This window comes from Oryza brachyantha, chromosome 9 (genome assembly GCF_000231095.2).
Source record: "Oryza brachyantha chromosome 9, ObraRS2, whole genome shotgun sequence".
Taxonomy (NCBI): domain Eukaryota; kingdom Viridiplantae; phylum Streptophyta; class Magnoliopsida; order Poales; family Poaceae; genus Oryza; species Oryza brachyantha.
This window is the reverse complement of record NC_023171.2, coordinates 3,574,538-3,587,007: the sequence shown is the minus strand read 5'-3', so window position 1 is coordinate 3,587,007 and position 12,470 is coordinate 3,574,538. Positions and strand designations below refer to the sequence as shown.

Here is a 12,470-nt window from a genome sequence, read left to right as displayed (position 1 = left end):
TGAGAGCGGCAGCAAGATCAAAAGCCAGCATCAACCATCCTCGCAAGCGAAGCAACTATGTAGCAAGAGTTAGTCAACCATAGCAAAGAATCGGAGAAAATAGAGGAAAGAGAACGACAATGTAGCATAAACCTCAAGGACTGCATGGCTGCTGCTTCGAGTGCTCCGAGCGTCCCTCTTCCACAGGTAGGAGGCGGCCCGGGGATTGTAGCCTGTCTTGATGGGTCCCGCGTGCTTAGTGCTAAGCGGTGCTGCTCGGTTACCGGTGAACGAAAAAAAACACTGATTTTGCTAGGCGGTGCTGCTTAGTTAGAGATGAATGGATGATTAACCAAAAAAAATACTTATCTTGCTAAACAGCGAGCAGGTTATTTTTTGTAGGATCGTGGCCATGGATTATTGGATGGATGCTTAACCCAAAAAAATACTGGTTTTGCCAAGCGGTGCTGGTTAGTTAGAGGTGAATGAAAAAGATATTGGTTCTGCTAAGCAGTGCTGCTTACTTAAGGATGAATGGACGGTTAACCAAAAAATACTTAATTTGCTAAGCATCTATCGGGTTATTTTTTTTTTAGGCTCGTGCCCCGGGATTATTTAATAGTAGCTACCATGTAGACACACTATGCTTGGCGTCACATACTATAGAGGTGCAGCCCATAGCCACCGGACGTTTCGCCCTCCCATTGGCTGCACTCATCTGGATTACTGTGTTGTCACACTTGCAAGTGGGTCCTTTCAGCTTCATACGCATGGTTCTGATGCATTGTACTACTAAAAGAAAAAAACACACGCCTTGTCACTTCTGCCTCCTCTTACCGCATTTAATTTAATCCATCCTCACAGTTTAAAAAACTTTTCTAAAAAACATCTCATCAATTTTTTAGACACAAATTCGTCTAATTATAAAACAAATTTATGATTCCGTCCGGAAACCGCGAGCAAGTCTTTTGAGTTTAATTAATCCGTCATTAGCATATATTGGTTAATATAGCACTTATAGCTAATCACGTCCTAATTATGCTCAAAAGATTCGTCTCACGATTTTCTTCGTAACTGTATAATTAATTTTAATGTTCATGTATATTTAATGCTTCATTTAGATGTCTAAAGATTCAATGTGATGTTTTTGAAAAAAAAGTTTTTTTTAACTAAACAGGGTTTTAGCCATATCGCTCAAGAAGTCATCTGGCGTAAAAAAACGTTAAAATATATATTAATTAATTATGTTAGTTCATGATTAATTATTTATTAACTATTAAAAATGTAAAATAGACTAATATGATTTTCTAAAGCAACTTTCCTATAGAAATCTTTCGCAAAAATACACCGTTTCTAAATTATTTAGCAATAAATAAATTAGCAAACTTGGTAAAGAAAGTTGGAGGGGAACGCAGACTAAGGGGCTGTTTAGTTCTCAAAATTTTTTCTAAAAACATCGCATCGAATTTTTGACATAAATAAAGCATTAAATATATATAAACATTAAAACTAATTATACATTTATGGAGAAAACAGTGAGACGAATTTTTTGAGTCTAATTAGGACATTATTAGCTATAAGTGCTATAGTAACCAACATATGCTAATAACGATTAATTAGACTCAAAAGATTCGTCTTGTGTAGGCGGAGGCGGAGTCTGTAATTTGTCTTATAATTAAACTAAGTTTAATTGTTTTGATGTGACTTTTTACTAAGTTTATTTCAAACTAAAGCTGCTACGCCTGGACACACGCAATGGCAGGCCATGAAAAAGAGCAACACGCCGGCGCAATGAGTACGTGGGCCCCATCAAGGTAGACTACGAGCTCCCAGCCGCCTCCTGCCTGTGGAAGAGGGACGCCCGGGCCGCTCGAAGCAGCAGGAACCGGGCCCACGGCCAGCCCAGCCTCACACGCGTGTGAGAATGTGGACGCAGGCGGAAGAGCACGTCGGCTCGAAAACTGGCCGAGCGTCGTGGGGAGGTGAATCCGCCCTCATCTTTAATTTTCTCCGATGCCATTAAAAAAAAAAGAAAAGTTGATGGTTACATGTGGCTTTTTTTTTCTACACGCTATTTTGGATGGATGAAAACTTAACAGTGTCAAATAAAGATTAAAAAGACTGTGTTATCTTTGTTAGTAAAAAATGACAAACATAAATTTAAAACAGGAGGTAAATATGAAAAATCAGTAAAAAGTTTAGAAAATTACAGAATTAATTTTAAATCAAGAAATATGTAAGAAAAATTCGCAATTAAATTATAAAATGTCTAGAAAATCAGAAAATTCAGGAAAATTGGCTCATAAATCCAGAAAATTGTAAAAAAATGAAAATTCGTAAATAAATCCATAAAATTCGCAGAAAATCTAGGTAATTAAAAAATCAGAACAATGCCTAGATTAACAGTCAATAAATATGGAAAATTAGTAAAAATTTAGAAAATGACAGAATTAATTCTAAATCAGGAAATAACTTAGAAAATTCGTAATTAAATCATAAAATGTCTAGAAATTCACAAAAATTCAGGAAAATTCCGGAAAATTTTAAGAAATAAAGGAAAATTCATAAATAAATCCAAAAAATTCGTTAAAAATCAGGATAATTCAAAAAAAAAATCTGAAAATGTCCAAATTGATTAGTAAATTATCAAAATAAATCAGAAAAATATGAGAATAAATTAGAAAAAATATGGGAATACAATAGATAAAATACATGACATTAGTACTACATTACTTGGGTCATATCATGAACATTCAAGCAGTGCATTCAAGCAGGTGCATTCAAGCAGGTGCATGACTATTGCATACCTATAAAAAACAAGGGCATGACCATTATATCCATAGCAACAAGTTTATATGAGCAACATTTAAAGTAGTTCATCAGCAAACTAAGTCCACACATAACAAGATCAGCAATATTTAAAGTAGTAGTTCACCACACTAAGTCCACACATAAAAAGTCCATACGTGTCTTAAATTACATCAAAAATAGTAGTTCCTCCGCATAATTTATTTAAGCTGGAGTTTCTTCTTGCTTCTGGTATTAGAAGTTGGACTTGATGGGTTGGCCACTTCAACTGGAACCCTCCTTGGTGTACACTTCTTTATAACAGCTTGCTTCTTACTTGGTGTCATCATTGTCTATGGAGAGACTTCAATGGATGCAATGTCTTCATGAACAACTAGAGGGTGCTCAATATGGAGAGCAAAGGGGTCATTTGAGCTAGTTGCAAACTTTGTGTGAAGTGAAAGTGAGGTTATAAATGAGATCGGTGAGGTTGCAAATGACAAGATCAGGAGAAGTGAAAGTAAAAGATAAAGAGATCACCCATACCTGCTAATCACCGAATTGTCAATACTTGTTGGTGGCCCCTTCTTTTTGGTAGCTTTTTTCGCTCTCTTTGGCTTATGTGCAGCACTGTCCACCGCCTCATTGTGTGCGAATACCATGCCTGATCCAGGAGTAGCCACAACAATGCTAGTCACTGTGTGTTACTGGAAGATGCTTTCTTCATTCTTTTCTTGGGTGGACCCTTGAAATAAAGTATGGGAAATTGTTATTTTGTATAAGTAAGTATGAAGTTTTGTCATTGTGTAGCTATGTTTAGAAATTCTACCTCTTAGCCTCATATACAGCTATGTTATCTGGATTGTCATTCTTACATGTGTACTAATGGTGGCCTAATTGGTGGCATATTGGACACTCATGTTGCCTTTATACCTCCTCCTGTGCCTGATTTTTTTTTCCTACTACTACCTCCCTCCAAAGTTGATCTCATAATGTTCATCCTTCCTCCACTTCATCTTCCTCTACTTCAGATTGACTAGTGGGAATGGGAGGTGCTCGACTCTCAGGACCAATGTCAATATACAAGCATTCATCATCAACATCCACATGCTCATATGATGGGTTTGGGTTTGCAAGGGATTCACTAACTGTTGTTCGATGTTCACAAACAATGAATAAACAAGACATGATTCAATTTTGCTGCATATTAATATCCATTATGACAGGAACTCAAGGACCAAATTAGTTCATAACTTAGCTAATTTCTAAGTCTTGGCATTTAGTCCAGAAGTATTTAAGCTGTTTTCAATAAATGTTACAACTTAGATTAAGCACGATGATGTATAAGGATCAGCTTTTGAGTCTAACCGATTCATTTTCCTAGTTTCTTTACCGGCGACTATTGCGAGGTCTCTTTTGCTTGTCACGTAAGCAAATGCTGAGAAGTGAGAAGGTAAACAACCAGAACATTAACCACACGGGAGGAGGAGGGCTGGCACGGGAGAGGAGGCCGCACAGGAGACTGGGAGAGGAGGGCCGCACCCCCTTGGCTGGCGCACGGGAGAGGAGGTCGCGCCGCGCCGCCCCGCTAGTGCACAGTGCGCTGGCCTGGCCGCACAAGCGCGCCGGCTCCGCCAGGTGGCGCATGGGAGGGACAACGATGATTCAGCGGCGGTCCGACGAGGCGGGGGACATCGGATCTGGCCGGTCCGACGGCGGCGGTGGCTAGGGTTTCACGAGCGGGAGGAGGCGCACGGGAGGGAGTAGCTGGGCATGGGCATGGGGAGTTATTTTCCTTAGGTGGATCCCATATATAAGAGGTTATTTTGTAACAGAAGGTAGACGGAATGGTATGTAGGTAAATGAAAGTTTGTCTCAGCATAGAGGTGTCTACAAATTTTTTATGGCACACATGTAATAGCATAGGGGGTAAAAGACTCATATTGCTGTGAAGCGTGTGGCCGCCGTATGTCAGTTGCATCGGAATTTATTCGCTCGATTTCTACTATTTAATTTAATAGCAAAATGCTTGGAATGGGCTCATACAAAATTTGGAAGCATGAAAAGTTTGTTTCTACTATTTAATTTAATAGCAAAATGCTTGGAATGGGCTCATACAAAATTTGGAAGCATGAAAAGTTTATTTCTACTATTCAATTAATAGCAAAATGCTTGGAATGGGCTCGTACAAAATTTTGGAAGCATGAAAAGTTTATTTCTACTATTTAATTTAATAGAAAAATGCTTGGAATGGGCTATGGGCTCATACAAAATTTGGAGGCATGAAAAGTTGATCGCTATGGATGAAGAGGTTTATGGCTCCACCAAATTAAAAGAGCACATCGTTGTAGCCAAGCAAGAATATTTTCATATGCTGCCATCAATTCGATGTGAATTTACCGTAAGCTGCAAATGAATTGATAGCTAATGCATTTGCATAATCTGAGCACATTGAAGTTGCATATCCGTTGATGGGGACTGAAATTCTATTAAAAACACACATGCATAGTGTAAAAGTAAAACATATCCCAGGTTAATTCGGAAGGCAACTTTTGAACTAATAGTTATCATTAATAGCAGTTACAGCCAGGCAATCATAATAAAATTAAAATCAGACTGGAGCGTAGATGTCAAACAAATTTACAGTCACTGCAGACAAATAACTTTCCAATTTCTGAAGGAATACCGACTCCTCTTGATTATTCACGCGATAGTGAAAAATATCATAATAAGAACATCCAATCATATTGCAACTCCTTTCTGCCCCTTTTATGTTCTTTTGGGCAAAATCAGAAGGGAGTATGGTTCTTTGCCTTTATTTTTCACATGTAGATCAGCAAAACGAAACAATCAAAAATATCATTCAAAAAAATGTTAGGCAGCTAGCTAACAAGGTATTTTGTTATCACTTCGGATAACTGTAGTGTGATGCAGTCACAAATTAAAAGTCATGCAGCCACTAACCACGCCAAGATTATCTCTTGTGAATCTTTCTGGCGGTCTGGCCACTCTATTATAAATCGTTCGATATAATGAAGCATGAAGAGAGTAGCATTTAATCTTCATGTGCGTTTACCTGATCCACAATCTGTTCAACAGCTTCATCAGAAAGGAGCAGATCCGATTCATTCAGAATGGCAAGCACCATTTCGTACAACTGATTTATCCATAAGACAACGCCATCAGTGCTAAAGGTTAATTATGCAGTGAAATTACTGTATGTTGTCATTTGCACAAAGTATAGCCAATTAGTGACACTGTGTTCAATGGAAGGAACTAAGAAAATTGTTCAGACTTTATCTAAAAAAATGGAAGATTGTTCAGTAACTCAAACATACCTCTTCGCGTTCAATGTATCCAGTTCCTCTTAGATCATACAATCTAAATGCAACTGCAAGAGGGAATACTGTCAGATGCCAAACACATAAGTAACATATGAAAAAAAACAACAGAAAGTTCATATAAACATATGAAGAAAATACTACTCTGCCCTGTTGCCCACAAATGAAGAAGAAACTAAATGTGAGCACAAATAACTGCAGCAGGTTCACAAGAAATACTCTGACTGATTGACTGACTCCAGTTTGACTATATCCTTTTAAAAAGTCCTTCACTCACAGGAATTTTTAATTTTTTGTGGTAGATTTTTTCTGAATTAAAAAGAATATATGCAGAGGTACATTACCTAAAGAACCTACTTAATGTTAATGACAAGACCATTTCTTAAAAGTACCGAAAAAGAAGACTGTATAAGTAGTAAATACAAGGTTGCATATGCAATGAGAACGAGCTGGAGTAGGTTCCTTACAGGAAATCTTCTCTGCCAAAGGCATTACCGGGTGAAAAATGTTCAGGGATCGAACGAACTCCCCGAAATCAAAAACACCATTGCGTTTCAGATCAGAGATCAAATATCTGCTTGAAATAAGAAACCGTAAGATTTTCACACATCTGAAACCATTTTAAAGTTCAACCAAAACACAAAATTGTGCCTAGTTTAGAAAAGGTTTTGCACTGAGACAGCAAAGTATTCAGAAAGTTAAAAAGCTCTTGAATAACATGCTGAATTAAAGGCCATGGAAAGAAATAGATTACAAATCACTGAAATGACTAACCCGATCGGCGAAAAGGTTCTTCTTGTTGCTGTTCCTGAAGAGGGCTAGCTGGAACTCCTCCTGTTTGTTTGGTGAATTGGACATCTATTCCATGGGCCAAAAAGGGCCAATAATATATGTGTATAAAGTGCAGAAAACACCCTCTAGAAGGGTAAAAACACAAACACAGCTAGCTATATACAATACATCTAACACCCCCCTCAAACTCATGGTGGATCAACCACACTTAGTTTGGAAAGAAAATAACTATGTTGAGCTCTAGTCTGGGCCTTCGTGAAGAAATCGGCTAACTGAAGCTCCGAAGGAACATACTGAAGAGCTACAACATTATCTTGCACCTGGGAGCACATGTATGAAGCATCCATGCCTATATGCTTGGTGAGCTTATGTTTTACTGGGTCTCAAGCAATGCTGATCGCACCAATACTGTCTGAGAACAGGGGAGTCGGCGGGGAGACACAAACTCCAAGATCCTCCAAGAGCCAGCGCAACCAAGTGACCTCGGCTGTCAAGCCAGCCATGGCTCGCAACTCAGCCTTCACACTCGAACGGGAAACTGCAGTCTGCTTCTTGTCTTCTAGGCAATAAGAGAGGAACCAAGAAAGACACAATAAGCACAGAGAGAGCGACGATCAGCGTGATCACTAGCCCAAGTCGCATCGAAGTACGCCCGAAGCTGCAAAGAGCTAGAGCGAGGGAAGAAAAGGCGATGAGAGATAGTACCACGAAGATATTGGAGAACACGTAGAAGGTGGGCATAGTGGAGCTAAGTAGGAGCAGAAACAAACTGACTCAGAATGTGAACTGAGCGAGAAATGTCTGGACGAGTGACACCAAGATAGACAAGACTCCCAACGAGGTGGCAGTAGCGGGTGGGATCCTGAAGAGGCTCACCATTAGTGGGCCGAAGATGTAGCCCAAGCTCCATAGGAGTGTCAACTACACGCTCATCAGTGAGACCAGCGCGAGCAAGAAGGTCCTGGATATATCTCTCTTGGGAGAGATAGAAGCCGGTAGACATAGAAGATACCTCAATCCCAAGGAAATACCTTAGAGGACCAAGATCAGACATCAAGAACTGGTCACTGAGACGTTTCTTCACAAGACCAATGAACTGAGAGTCATCACCAGTGATAATCATGTCATCAACATATAGTAGAAGAAGGGTCCGACCACGAGGAGAAACGTGTGCAAAGAGAGCAGGATCAAGCTCACTAGCCTTGAAGCCAATATCAGTGACAACAGCGGAGAACCGCTCAAGCCAAGCACGAGGGGCTTGTTTGAGACCATAAAGAGAATGACGCAACCGGAAGACCATGCCTTCCGGGATAGAATATCCTGGAGGGCGGCTGCATGTAGACCTCTTCTCTAAGCTCACCATTAAGAAATGCATTCTTGACATCGAGCTAGGAAAGGGACCACTGACGAATAGAGGCAACAACGAGCAAGGACCAAATAGTGGTCATATGAGCAACAGGAGCAAAAGTCTCATCATAATCACGACCATGCTCTTGTTGAAAACCACAAGCCACAAGACAAGCTTTGTAACGCTCAAGAGAACCATCAGAGCGAGTCTTTATCTTGTAGACCCACTTCCAAGTGATAGGAGTGATATGAGCAGGTCTAGGAACAAATCCCAAGTCCGAGTATGCTCCAAGGCAACAATCTCCTCGGCCATCGCATGCTGCCACTCCTGGTGAACAACAGTCCTCCCGGTAAGTCACAGGCTCAGCAATAGCTGCAACAGTGAATCCATACTTAGGCTCAGGATGGATGGTACTGCGATCACAAAGATCATATCGAGGAGGAGCTAGACCAAGGATAGATGGAGGAGACAACTCAGCTGAAGGGCGCGAACGACGAGAGTAGTGCAGCGGAAAAGGAGAGATCTCATGGAAGGATCCACAAGAGTAGGAGGTCGTGACGGTGGCGTGGGGGATGGCGGAGGTGGTGGTGGAGATGGCGGCGGTGGCAATGGAGGCGACGAAGGTGGGAGAGATGGCGGAGAAACCAAAGGAAAATGTCACGAGGGAGACGTGACTGACGTTGGAGAAGGAAAGGACCAATCTGGAAGACTCAAAAATGAGAGAGACTGAACAGTGGAGGAGTGGTTAGTAGTGGAGATCGGGGATAGTAGGGACGAGACTCATCAAAAGTGACATCACGAGATATCCTCATACGCCGGGCAACAGGATCATAGTAACGATAACCCTTATGCTCCAAGCTGTAACCAAGGAAAACACACTCAACAGACCGCGCAGTCAACTTGGTAAGTTCGCAGGAAGAAAAACTTAACAAACACACCCAAAGCATTGAAGGTGACTATACCGAGGAGCAGTACCAACAAGGTGTTCATATGGAGTGCAACCATGAAGAACAGAGGAAGGCTGGCGATTAATAAGAAAAACAGCAGTAGAGACAACCTCAGCCTAGAAGTGAGGCGAAAGATGCGAGGAATCATAAGGGCACGAGAAGTCTCGAGAATATGGCGATGCTTGCGCTCAGCAACTCCATTCTGAGCATGGGCACCAGGGCACGAGAACTGAGGAAGTGTTCCCTGCTCAGCTAGAAAACGGCGATGCGATGCCGAAATGTACTCACCAGCAGAGTCAACACGAAAAGCACGGATAGTGGAATCATACTGAGTGTGGACCATAGTGGCAAACTGCAGATAAATAGAAAGAAACTGACCACGAGAAGACATGAGGTAGATCCAAGTAAATCTCAAATAATCATCAATAAAGATCACATAGTAGGAATGGCCACCTTTCGAGACGAAGGGAGCCTGTCCCCATACATCAGAGTGAACAAGATCAAAAGGGCGTTGAGACCTAGACTCACTAGTAGGATAGGGGAGTTGCAGCTGCTTTCGTAGCATGCAACCCGTACAGTGTAGAGCAGTATCACCAGAAACAGGTCCTAAGACCCCACTACCAACAAGAGTGGACAATCTAGAACCAGGAAGATGACCTAGTCAGCGATGCCACTGAACAAAAGTGGGAGTGGATGAGGCAGCTAAAACCAAAGCAGTAGAACAAGTGGACTGGCTAGCAGAAGTATCCGAAGGAAGATGTAGCCAATCAAGCTCCCAAAGACGCTGAGAATCATGACGCCTAGGACCAGTCCCCACCAAGAGCCTTGTGCGACGATCCTGAACACAACAGGAGTCAGCCTCAAGAATAATCCGACAACCATGATCCGTGATCTAACTTGCAACAGGAAGAGAGGTGCCATCTGCCGTCTAAACTGTGAGAGAGGTATCATGAGGACTCATAGAAGAAAGATGTGCGAAATTAGGTGTCATATGAAAAGAAGCACCAGAGTCGAGGAACCACGAGGACAATATACCTGAAGAGGAAGGAGGTGGTGGTGGTGGTGGAAGACTAGAAGCCTGAGCAGCAGACCCGTGGGTAGGAGCTGTAGTGGTAAGGCGACGAAGTAGTCTGAGGAGCTCCTCCTCAGTGGACGAGATCTGCTGAGAGCTCGACTGAGAAGAGCCATGTCGAGAGCCCTGAGATGTGCGGCGATTCTGATCTCTTCTTCCTGTAGCACACAGAGGCATCGTGACCTGTCTTGTTACAGTATCCACAGACAATGCCTGAGGGAACACCAGGAGGACCAGCTGCAACAGGTAATGGTGTTGGCACCGCTATAGCCTGTGGCACCACCATTGACAATGGCACCTGAGAGGGTAGACCACGAGCAACCAAGACAGAGGGAAACTGCTGACTAGTGCCTATCCCAGCCTCACGACAACGAGTCTCCTCAGCCCGTAGCATAGGTAAAGCCTCCAACAGTGATGGCCGAGGGCGCTGCGTCAGCAACTAAGCACGAAACCGACTCAAACTCAGGCCGCAAACGAGATAAGAACTCGTAGAGGCGTGTAGTCTCAGTCTGGTCCCTCTAGCGTTGGCAACAGGTACAAGTACGACAAACATCAGCACCCTATAGATCCATCTGACGCCATACGGTCGACATCTTGCGAAAGAACTCATCCACTGTGGCATCAAGCTGACGAAGGGACTGAGCCTCATTCACCACGGCAAGGAACATGGCATCATTGCGAGGCTCATACTGCTGGCGAAGACGAGACCACATCAGCTGGGAGCTCGCAAGGCGCGCAATGCCAAGCGAGATGTCAACGTACATACTCCCAACCAAAATGGCCTTAGCATAGGCCTCCTCCTCTAGCCAGGTCTCATAGAGGGCAAGATCCATCTGGTATGCCTCCATAGAAGTGTCAAGGTCATCCAGTAGGCCATGCTTGGCATCGTCATCAGCATCAACAGGGATGGCAGGCTCAGTCAGGAAGGTGGGACAAGGCGGGCAAGGTCGATCACTGTTGAGGTAGCCCCACAACCATTGGCTGCACATGTGCATCTGCATATGTAGTGCACACTCCTGAAAGTTAAGGCCATTGAAGATGACCTGGGGCTTTGGAAGTGAGATAGCACCTGGTTTCCCTGAGGGCGCCATGTTAGAAGTTTTCCTTTTTTTTCCCTTTTTTCTGGTGTTTTTTTCTTCTTTCCTTTTTTTTTGGTGAATAAGAGGAGAGCAGGGGAGGCACAATTAGTAGCAGCCGAGGAGTGCAGCAACAGCACCACCAGCAGCAACTAGCCGCAGTAGAGCAGAGGAGAGGAGAGAAGGAGCAGCAGCGACCGGCGGAAGGAGGAGGAGCAGGAGCAGCGACGGCGCCGGCGGCTGTGGAGCAGCGACGGCGGCCGACGGAGCAGCAAGCACGCACGCGTGAGTAGAGTGAGGAGAAGAACGCGAGCAGCTCGAGCTGAGGGAGCAGAGGAAGAAGAGGCGCGCGAGGAGGGCGATGGCCGGCGGCGACGGCCAGCGACGGAGGCCGGCGGCGGCTGTGAAACCCTAACCCTAAACCTGGCTCTGATACCATGTTTGGTGAATTGGACATCTATTCCATGGTCCAAAAAGGGCCAATAATATATGTGTACAAAGTGCATAAAACACCCTCTATAAGGGTAAAAACACAAACACAGCTAGCTATATACAATACATCTAACACTGTTCAAGAAAATGGCAATTTAGAATTGACAAAAATCAGAATTTCAATACCGTCACTTTGTCAAAACATGGCCCCCACTAGAAGTGAATTAAGAGAGGTACCTTGTGAATAAGCCCATCTTTGAATATGGAAAAGCTTATCTTCCTGAACAGCTCATACAGGTCCTCCACAGAAACTGAAAGTAGTAATGATAGAACAAAAGCAACAATTATTCTCCATTTCTGAACTGAAAAGATTTCCTAAAGGTGTATTGGTGCGTTCTTACAAGTGGTCTTCTTGGCTAGGATAAAAGGATCCTCATGCTCTGCAGCTCCATTGAACTACTTTGATAATACATAGCCCATACAAACCACTCCTTTATCTTGTGTGGTTAAGAAATGGCTTTGCTGGAGAAAGTGATAAAAGTCACTTCAGACGATAGGATAAAGAGGGTGCTAACAAAAAGCGAACTAAACTAAAAAAGTTTAGCAAAACATTAAAAACCTGAGGAACACAACAAACATTAAGACCTCCTTTGGAACCGAGGAATGTCAAACGCTTTCATACTTTTTTATATAAAT

The 12,470-nt window shown here is 42.8% G+C and overlaps 1 pseudogene; it reads right to left on the bottom strand.

Annotated features, from left to right (window-relative positions):
- Nucleotides 1-5,316: 5,316 nt before the first annotated feature.
- On the bottom strand, nucleotides 5,317-12,254 carry LOC102707801 (annotated as a pseudogene).
- Between the last annotated feature and the right edge of the window lie 216 nt (nucleotides 12,255-12,470).